The sequence below is a fragment of the Pituophis catenifer genome, unplaced genomic scaffold (genome assembly GCF_029215685.1).
Source record: "Pituophis catenifer annectens isolate HBS135680 unplaced genomic scaffold, rPitCat1.0.hap2 SCAF_15, whole genome shotgun sequence".
Lineage (NCBI taxonomy): Eukaryota > Metazoa > Chordata > Lepidosauria > Squamata > Colubridae > Pituophis > Pituophis catenifer.
In genome coordinates, this window is record NW_027256895.1 from 6977427 (window position 1) to 6988562 (window position 11136).

The window sequence follows — 11136 nt, forward strand, 5'->3', positions numbered from 1 at the left end:
CCACAATCTAATATAGCTTATTTACCCTCATTTATGGCTCTAAATCAATAGAGAGACTGAGGCAACAAAGCTATTACTTTTATAAAATAAGAGAATGAGCATTAACCTAAAACATAAAGTTGCCTAAGCCCAAAATTTGAAGACTGGTGGCATTAGGTATTTTATTGCGAGTAGAGAAATGGAGGAAAATATCTCTGGACTCTCTCAATTGTATTTATGTCCAATATGCAGTGTAGGTTCCAGACAGATGAGCTGTATTCGAGAATTGGTCTAGCAAATGTTTTTTATGATCTATTTAGTAGTACAATATTACCAAATAAGAAGCTACACAAGATTAGGTTAACAACTCTTAATGCCTTTTTGGCAATGTTGTTACAGTGTTACAATGTTACAGTGGGCTCTGGCACTTAGATTTTTAGAGATGAGTACTCCAAGGTCCTTAACAAAATGAGGGTCGTTTACAAGGTTGTGTCCATCCAACTTGTATTTTATGATCTGATTTATTTATTTATTTATTCATTTTGCCGATGTAAAAGACAGAGCATTTGTTGGTTGAGATTTTCAGTTGCCACTTATTTGACCATTCTGACACATTGTCAGTAGTGTTGAATAGTTTCACATCATCAGTGAAGAGAACACAATTGCTTTTGATATGATCTAATATGATCAAGAGCCTTTTTGGTGCAGCAGACTAAAGTGCTATTATGTAGCACCAGCTACCTGCAATTACTGCAAGTTCAAATCTCACCAGGCTCAATGTTGACTCAGCCTTCCATCCTTTTGAGGTAGGTAAAATGAGGACCCAGATTATGAGGGCAATAAGCTGACTTTGTATAAAAATGGAACACCGCTTAGGGGGACCCAAAAGCCCTACTAAGCAGGTATATACAAAAGTATGAAGGCTATTGCTTAACGCATTGTAAGCCACCGTGAGTCTCCAGAGCAAGGGCGGCATATAAATTGAACCAATCTATATAAATAAAAATGTAAATATCCGTTTGTACATAACTGCACATCTCCGAAAGTTCTTCACCGATTGCTTTCAAATTTTGACACAATGTTGCATTTGACTACGGGCGTGTTTTTATATACCTATATTATATTCATGTCACACATGTGACAGGTAAAAACATGAAAAACATTGGAAAACATTGAAAGACATTGACAAACATTGAAAAACATTGAAAGACATTGACAAACATTGACAAACATTGGAAAACAGTGCCATCTGCTGGACATAAAACCAACATGGCAGCTCCCAGCCCTCATTACGCTCAACAGATTTCTGCTCCTTATATTTAGACTCTCCATATTGCTTCCAAGAAACTGCGCATTTGGAAGGCCGAGATGCCCGAGGGCCATATCCTGCCACCAGGCTCGGCAGGTAGGCAGCCGGCTCCCCGCCAGAAAGCCCTTGCAGCTGGCGCTTCAAGGGCTGGGCGGGGCCTGCCCAAGCCTGGCTCTGACCTCCCCCTCCCCTGGGCACCCCACAAACTAGCCTCACCCGCCACTGCTGCTCATCCCCCTCGCCAGCCACTCTCGGGGCTCCCTCCAAAGAACACCTGGCAACGAGGCTGCCTGGGTCCACTGAGCGGGAACCCTCCATCCCTGGCGTGGCCTGATTTGTGCCTGGCCCAGCGCTACCCCGGGCCCCGAGGTCAGACCAGCTGCTAATCGGTGCTATGCGAATCCGGTCGGTGAGCAGGAGATGGAGGCAACTGGAGCCTCGGGGTCACCTTTGACCAGCGCCACCTTTGATTCCCAGGTGGCGCTCTGGCAGTTCATGGAGCCTACATGAAAATTTTGGCCTCTGGCAGAAAAGGGACTCCAGGGAGGCTTTGGGGGGGCGGAAATGGGCAGGAGGGAGAATGGCCAGCCCTCCTTTGTTTCGCCTGGAAGAGCGGGGGATTTAATCATTCCCCTGCCCTTGGCAGGCGGGGGAGGAGAACTTCCCAGCAGGGGTCCAGTGGGGTGTGCGTGGCTCCTGGCTTTGCCGCTTTCTTCCTTCGGGTGGGAAGCCCTTAACCAGCCTCGAACCCCCGCCACACCCCCTCCCTCCCTCCCCTTCCCTTCCCTACTATACGTCTCCTCGTCAAGTCCCCAGAGAACATCTGTGTAGGGAGGACGGAGGGCCCCCCCCGAGTTTCTGCTGTGGTGCGGGAGCTGTGAAGGCCTGGCCTGAAAAGGTAAGGGGATGGTGGGGGATGCAGAAGAGGCCGGGCCAGAGACAGAGATAAACAGAGAGAGAGGGAGAGATGGACATAGAGAAATACAGAGAGAGATGGGGGGGCAGAGAGACACATACAGAGAGACAGAGAGAGAGGGTGGGAGAGAGAGAGACAGAGAGAGATACAGAGAGAGGGGAGAGAGAGAGAGAGAGAGAGAGATACAGAGAGAGGGGGAGAGAGAGACATAGAGAGATACAAGGGGGGAGAGAGAGACATAGAGAGATACAGAGACAGGGGGGAGAGAGAGACACATAGAGAGATACAGAGTGGGGAGAGAGAGAGACATAGAGAGATACAGAGTGGGGAGAGAGACAGAGAGATACAGAGGGGGAAGAGAGACAGAGAGATACAGAGAGGGGGGGAAAGAGACAGAGAGATACAGAGGGGGAGAGAGAGACAGAGGGGGAGAGAGAGAGACAGAGAGATACAGGGGGGAGAGAGAGACAGAGAGAGATACAGAGAGAGGGGGAGAGAGAGACACAAAGAGAGATACAGAGGGGAGTGAGAGAGAGACACATAGAGAGATACAGAGTGGGGAGAGAGACAGAGAGATACAGAGGGGGGAAGAGAGACAGAGAGATACAGAGAGAGGGGGGAAAGAGACAGAGAGATACAGAGGGGGGAGAGAGAGACACATAGAGAGATACAGAGGGGGGGGAGAGAGAGAGACAGAGAGATACAGGAGGAAGAGAGAGACATAGGGAGATACAGAGAGAGGGGGAGAGAGAGACACACAAAGAGAGATACAGAGGGGGATGAGAGAGAGAGACATAGAGAGATTCAGAGAGGGGGGGAGACAGAGAGGGAGGATTTTGTGGTTCCCTTTGTTTTTAGCAACCAGTTCTCTGCCCTAATCACCAGCTGGGTAGGCGTGGCTCGAGGGCTATCATGTGACTGGTGAAAGTGAGTGACGTCGAGTTGGCCATGCCCACTAAATGTTCGTGGAGAGTTTGGAACTTCAGCCTCGCTCTTTTAGGCCGGTGGAAGCAACAGACTGGGCCACAGCAACACGTGGCCTGGTACAGCTAGTAAATAAATAAATAAATAAATAAATAAATAAATATTTAATATGATTTCATATTAATATTTAATATGATTTCATATGTTTTATTATTAGTATGATTTAATATGTTTGATTCCCACTGGCTCAAGATTGATTCAGCCTTCCATCCTTCTGAGGTTGGTAAAATGAGGAGCCAGATGTGGGCAGTATGCCCACTCTGTAAACTGCTTAGAGAAGATTGTAAAGCACTGTGAAGCTGTATATAAGTCTAAGTGCTATTGCTATCCAAAATTATCCTCAACCAGTTCTCTAATCTACTTCTCCTTGGCTCATGAACATTTCAAAGTAGGGATGCAGAGCATTCTCTCTCAATCAATGTTCAAGAGGAATGGACCAAATGTCACTTTTTTTCAGCTCTGGCATCCACCCTTTAAAACAACTCTATGTTTGAAAGAATCCTTCCCTCCCTCCCTCTTCCCCTCCCTCCCTCCATCTCTCTCTTCTATTCTCTTTCAAGTAGCTCCATTCATTTCTTCAAGGCATTGCATTTAACAATTCAGCTGGAGAGAGAGTGTTCCTGAATGAGAAACGGGAAGCAACAGGTGGATTCGACATCACCAACTTGATCACTTTTCCAAACAGATCCTTTCAGAGAATTAGAGTTGGAAAGATGGATCCTCATATTCCCAACGCGAAGGAATTAATCATTGACGAAGAGCTGATTGTGTGGCAACCAGCTTTCAACCAGGTGTGGACTCATTTAATCAACTCTTCCTTGATCCATTATGTCCCAATATTGAACACAGTCTTTTTAGGAATCTAATTTATGATTTTTGAAATGGTATAATCTGTAGAAATATTGTCAATGATCAAGCTTTCATCAAATTGACAAAATGACATTACAATTTAAAAGAAAGGTATTCACATTTGGGTTGCATTTCCATTTGAAATAATAAGTTTTCAGGAGAAGGGCGGTATAGAAATAAAATAAATAAAAAATAAATAAATAAATAAATAAATAAATAAATAAATAAATAAATAAATAAATAAATAAATAAATAAAATAGCGTTCCCATAATATTGTAGTGACATGTATTTCTTTATTTACTCTGCCATTCTCCAAATACGCCCTTTGCACATCCTTATAATGTCAACATTTTAATTGGTAGTATAAATATGAGATGGCTCACTGGTTAAAGACACTGAGCTTGTCAGCTGGAAAGATGATAGCCCAGGTTTGAGACCTGCATGTCATGAATAGGGTGAGCTCCCATTCCTGCCTCAGCTCCTTCCCATCTAGGAATTCCAAAGCATGCTAATGAGAGTAGATTCATAGGTACCACTTTGGTGGGAAGGTAACAATGTTCCTTGTGCCTTTGGCACATAGCCATGCTGGCTACATGACCATGGAAAATATCTTCAGAGAATGCTGGATCCCTTGGCCAAGAAATGGAGATGAGCACTGTGCCCTAGAGTTGGACATGACTGCAGAGGGAAACTTTTACCTTACAATACACCTGGACAAACCCTTGAGGAATTCAAATATTCTTCCTGCTAACATAAATGAGAACATTATAAACTGCTTTAAAAATTCCCTTTGCAAAAATCTTTTATGCTTATCACCAGGTTATTCCATTTTCTCAGTGTAATGACCATTGCTCCCCTGGATACTGGAAGAAAGGGTTGGAAGGAGAGCAGTTCTGTTGCTACAACTGTGTTCCTTGCCCAGAAGGGAAGATTTCAAATGAAAAGGGTAAGTTAGACATTCCAGCAAGTTCTCATTGGATAGACTTAAGCAAACTATAATACCCTGTTTTCGTGTAGCAAATAGTTTTGTGACTTCTTCAAGGTGAATATTCATTTCTATGCTTGTGAATCACATTCTGTTGTTCTGAATATAAAGTTTTTCCATAAGAGCTAAACTCTTATAACCCCCCCCCCTCAGATTTCTTCTTTGTGTTTTGGAAAAATAGGAAAAGACAAAATGCTCTAAATTTTAATAAATTTGAATTTTTTTTCAAAAATATGGAATGTATAAAAACTTGCCTTGACTTTTCTTTCAGATATGGATGACTGTTTTGAATGTTCAGAAGATCATTATCCAAATAAAGAAAAGAGAGGCTGTATCTTGAAATTGCTGGTCTTTCTAACTGTTGAAGAAACCTTAGGAATTGGTTTATCCTCAGCAGTTCTTTGTTTCTTCTTCTTGACTTCTTGGGTACTTGGAACTTTTATTAAGTACAGGGATACTCCCATTGTCAAAGCCAACAATCGGTCCCTCACCTACAACCTCCTTGTCTCTCTTCTGCTCTGTTTTCTCTCCTCTTTGCTTTTCCTCAGTCAACCTGGCAAAGTGACCTGCCTTCTCCGACAACCAACTTTTGGCATCACCTTCTCAGTGGCCATTTCAAGTGTCCTGGCCAAAACCATCACCGTGGTTGTGGCTTTCATGGCTACTAAACCAGGATCTCAGATGAGGAAGTGGGTGGGGAAAAGATTGGCCTTTGCTATTGTCCTTTCATGCTCCCTCTTACAAGTATGTATTTGTATAATTTGGTTGTCAATATTTCCCCCATTCCCTGAGTTGGACAAGCACTCAGTGCACCAAGAAATAATTCTACAGTGCAATGAGGGGTCAGCCTCCTTCTTCTACTGTGTCTTGGGCTACATGGGTATCTTGGCCATCGCCAGCTTTATTGTGGCTTTTCTTGCCCGTAAATTGCCTGACAGCTTTAATGAAGCCAAGTTCATCACCTTCAGCATGTTGGCCTTTTGCAGTGTGTGGATCTCCTTCTTTCCAGCCTATCTGAGCACAAAAGGCAAAGCCATGGTAGGTGTGGAGGTTTTCTCCATCTTCTCTTCCAGTGCTGCATTATTGGGATGCATATTCTTGCCAAAGTGTTACATCATTGTTTTGCGGCCTGACCTCAACCACAGGGAGCAACTGATAAAGAGGAATGAGAACATCATGTAACATTTCTGCCTTTGAGAAATTGCTCAAGAAAAAAAAGAGAGAAGGATTTTTTGCTATCCATAGGAGACATATAGAAGTCCTTAATTCTGACAACAGAGTAGGGATGAAATCCAGCAGGTTCTGACAGATTCTGACAGGTTCTGGAAAACTGATAGCGGACATTTTGAGTAGTTCAGAGAACTGGCAGCAGACATTTTGAGTTGTTCAGACAACCGGCAAATACCACCTCTGGCTAGCCCCAGAATGGGATGGGAATGGAGATTTTGCAGTATCCTTTCCCTACCATGCCCACCAACCCACACCCAGAAAGCCACACCCAGAGAATCGGTAGTAAAAAAAAATTGGATATCACCACTGCAACAGAGCATTGATGGAGGATTATCCTGACAACTAAGATTTATTATAGTTGCCAATTGCAAATAAAATGCTCATGCTGCTGCATTTGCAATCATTCTCCAAGATTCTTTAATTAAACATTTTCTGTCTTTCAACACCCCAAGATAGCAAGACACTGAGAATCACTGTTCTCATGTTAGAAGATTAGAGATATTGAATAAAATCATGTCCAATGTTTGCAGTTTCCTTATTTATTTATGTAGAAAATTTATATAGCCGCCTACTTTCTCACAGTGACTCTAGTCAGCTTAGAAGCATTAAAACACAATAAAGAAAATAATAATAATAAAAAACCTATATTCCCCTCTGGCAACAACACACAGTCAAATAAGCCATTTGATGGGCTCCCTACGCCTGCGAGCAAAACCAGGCCTCCAGGGCCTTACGTAAGACTGTCCAAGTGAGGGCCAGTCTCATTTTTGAAGGAATGGTATTCCAGAGGATTAGAGCCACCACAGAGAAGGCCCTTCTTCTCTGTCCCACCAAATGTACCGCCTTAAGGGACATTTTCATGGTTTTTCTATTGTCTATTTATAAATGACTTCATAAATATAGTCAAAAGGGAATTGCATTTTATGAAGATATATTTAACATGGTATCAAGGGAATATCCTTTTTGGATAAGTGTGGGGTCTTTGAAATGTGAATGTTATAGAGCTTCTATGCCCAGTCCAGTTGCCTCTTGGAAAATCACTTTTGGGACAACTAAAAATAATGGAACCAGCACTCTGGAAATACTTTGCATAATTTCATAAGATAGCAATGAAAGTTTCATAGAAGACATTCAAGTGTCCTTGTGTGACAACATACATGAAGATAAGGATTCCCTGAGGAACACACAACCTACTGAAACAGAGCCATTGAAATTATGACAGTCACACCCAACAACCACAATTTTTTCTAATTTTTGAGTATCAGTTCAATATCTCCTACTCTGGTTGGTGGCTTTGGACTTCCCTGCTCAAAAAAAAGATTGCTCCATTCACTCATAAGTGAAATATTTGACTTAAGAGCCAGATTCAGATATGAGAGTCAGTTTGGCCCAGTGATTTATGCATCAGGTTAGAAAGCAGAAGGTTATGAGTTCAAGCCTCACCTTAGCCATGACAGCCTACTAGGTAACTTTGAGCCAGTCAATCTCTCTCAGCCCAACCCACCTTTTTGATTTGGTGAGGAAAATAGGAATAACAGAATAACAGAGTTAGAAGGGACCTTGGAGGTCTTCTAGTGCCATCCCCTGCTCCAGCACAAAATCCTATACCATTTCAGACAAACAGTTGTCCAATCTCTTCTTAAAAACCTCCAGTGATGGAGCACTCAGAGCTTCTGGAGGCAGGTCATCCCACTTATTAATTATTTTCACTGTCAGGAATTTTTTCTTAGTTCTAGGTTAGTTCTCTCCTTGATTATTTTCGATCTATTGCTTTGTGTCCTGCCTCCAAATGCTTTGGAGAATAGGTTGACCCTTCCTCTTCTTTATGGCAACTCCTTAGATATTGGAAAACTCCTATCATGTCTATCCTATCCTATCCTATCCTATCCTATCCTATCCTATCCTATCCTATCCTATCCTATCCTATCCTATCCTATCCCATATCATATCATATCATATCATATCATATCAATCATATGATATAACAGAAGGAAGAAGGTCTGTTAGATATCTTCTCTGCCTTGAGTTATTTTTAAAAATAATACAACTCAGGACACAAATAAGTAAATAAATAGCTAAAGATTTAGAGGGGTAGATTATTAAACTCGAGCCAATGGCTAATGCTACTTTCCAAATATCAGCATAAATGTTGTTATCATTTCATTCCTCAACATTTTTTGAATGAAAATGTGGATAAAACCTCCAAAGAAAGTATTGCCTTATTCATCAGACCTTAACATGTAAAAAATATTTCCTCTTCTCTACTGAACAATTCTATTCATTTTATATGGAAAATGGGGACCCTGTTCCATTGTAAGGAATGAACATGAACTTCAACACTTAAGGCTATTTTTAATTGCCAATGTCCGTTAGATGACTCTTATTACCATTTGCTCCTTTGAAAAAAACGTTGAACCTCCAGTACAAAATAATTATCTCCTACCGGAATCACAGTATTATTTTTTTAGGCCAAAACATCAAGGACAATTCAGCAACAATTAAGGTATCAATCTGGTTCTATAGTAACTCATGAACCCCAGGGAGTTTGGCACAAAGGGATAATAATGGCTCCATGAGATTCATTGCTACCAGCTCCCTCCCTCCTTTCTTCTTTTCCAGAACATCTGTTCGATCCTAGTGATAGTCAGTATAAAATTTGCACACACAAGCAACTTCAAATAGAAAATGATGGGATTTCTGATTAGGTGCATTGTCAGATATCAACCTTGGCTTAATCATTGAATGAAACACTGAAATACAAACTTCCTTATGGACAGGAGACAGAAATATTTTCACTATGACAGATGCCTGAAGATGTTGTTCCTTCTGATGCTCTTGGTGCAGAAAGCAGTTACTCTGAGCTGCCCTGCGACTGATGCTTTCCTGATTCCCCATGAGTGGTACCAGCCTGGTGACTTCATCGTGGGTGGGATGGTGTCTCAGATAATTCACAACCTTTTAGCAATTGAATTTAAAAAGCAGCCACCTCTGAAACATTGTGATTTACCACTGTAAGGATTTCTTTTTCTTTCCATTCATTTTCTAAACTTAGCCAGACTCCCAAAATAGCTTACATAACTAATAGTTCTTTGAGAATAAATGCATGTTTTTTTAAATATAAATTTACTCTTGCTTCCTTGTCTTTCAAAATTATCTGATTGTGGGAAAACAAATTATTTTCATTGTATTAAAATTTTAATCATGAAATGTATGAATGTATTCTGCAGGAAGTCTTTTGGAGAACTTTTAGGGAGTGTAAGATAATTAAAATTATGCAGTCTGTGCAGTCACTTCTTCCATAATTTACATAGATTAAAAGCTGATATTTGCTGGTGGTATTCTATTTTGTGCCAAACTGATAGAAATACATGTGATAGTTTGCAAAGAAAATCACGATTTTGTTCTATACTTATTTCTTGCAAGTCATGGAAATGCTGTATGGGGTTGAAAACTATACAAATTATTGTGTGTTTTACAAAGACTCTCATCTTCTCACTGACCACAGAGACAGAAATGGTTGTTACTCATATATCAATGCTTTCACCATAAAAGAATTGTCAACTTATTTTGGTCAATGGGGGTGTTTAACCTATTTGCAGTGTAATAACCAAATTCTACCAGCATGCCCTCGCCTTGGCATTTGCAGTGAAGGAGATCAATGAGGACTCCCAGATCTTACCTAACATCACTCTTGGGTTCCACATCTGTGACAGTTACTACAATGCAAGGATGACCTATCGCACCACCCTGGACCTGCTTTTCAAATCACAGCAATTTCTCCCTAACTACAAATGTGATAGCCAGAAGACTCTCATGGCCATCATTGGGGGACTAAGTCCTGATACATCATCCTTTATGGCAGAAAGTATACATGTCTTCAAAATTCCACAGGTAGTTTGGGGTGGAGTAAGAGAGAAAAGTCTTTTGTAATTGATAGTAGATGCTAGTTGCTTGCCATACGTTTCTCCAGAAATTCAATTAAATACACTTTTATCACCTCTCATCTGTTTTTCCCACAACTCAATAGACTGGCTCAAGGTAATCCAATTAAATCAAAATCTTTCATTACAATCATGCATGTGTTTTGACTTCCATGCACCAACAGGTTACAACTCTTCTTACTACTTTACTTGGTGTAGGATAAAAGTAGTTTAGTGTAAAAGTCAGCTGTTTTTCTTAGCAATTGTTGACTGATTGGTATTATAGGGTTAGTTAGTATTTTGCCATGCCTTTTTGCAGATTTCAATTTTATACTCTTTGCTCTCCCTTCTGCAATTGTTCCCACAACTCAAAATGTTGGCTCAAAATAATCAGTCAAGAGAACCTAAATCTTTTATTACAATGATAGATTAGAAAAAATAAATTTAAATTGTAAATTACGGTACAAAGTGTATCTTAATTGAGAGAGTAACCTGATGATTTGACCACTATCTGGAGCTGTGACAAGAGGAGGGTAGAAAAGGCCGGCTAACACATAGAACACATAACATAGAACATAGAATAATAGAGTTGGGAAGGTATTTTGGGGGTATTCTAGTTCAAACCCCTCTTCGAGCAGGACACTATTTATCATTTTCGATAAATATCCAGTCTATTTTTGAAAGCCTCCAGTGATGGAGCACCCACATCATCTGATGTCAAGTTGTTCCATTGGTTGATTGTTTTTACAGATAGGACATTTCTCCTTAGTTCTAGGTTTCTTCTTTCCTTGGTTAGTTTCCATCCAGTGTTTCTCATGTTGCCTTCTAATGCTTTTGAAAATAGTTTGACCCCCTCGTCTTTGTAGGAGCCCCTCAAATATTGGAACACTGCTATCATATCTCATGGTTTTAGGGAGGATCTCCTTTCAGCCACTTCCTGAAATCAAAGCTATCAGCATTTTC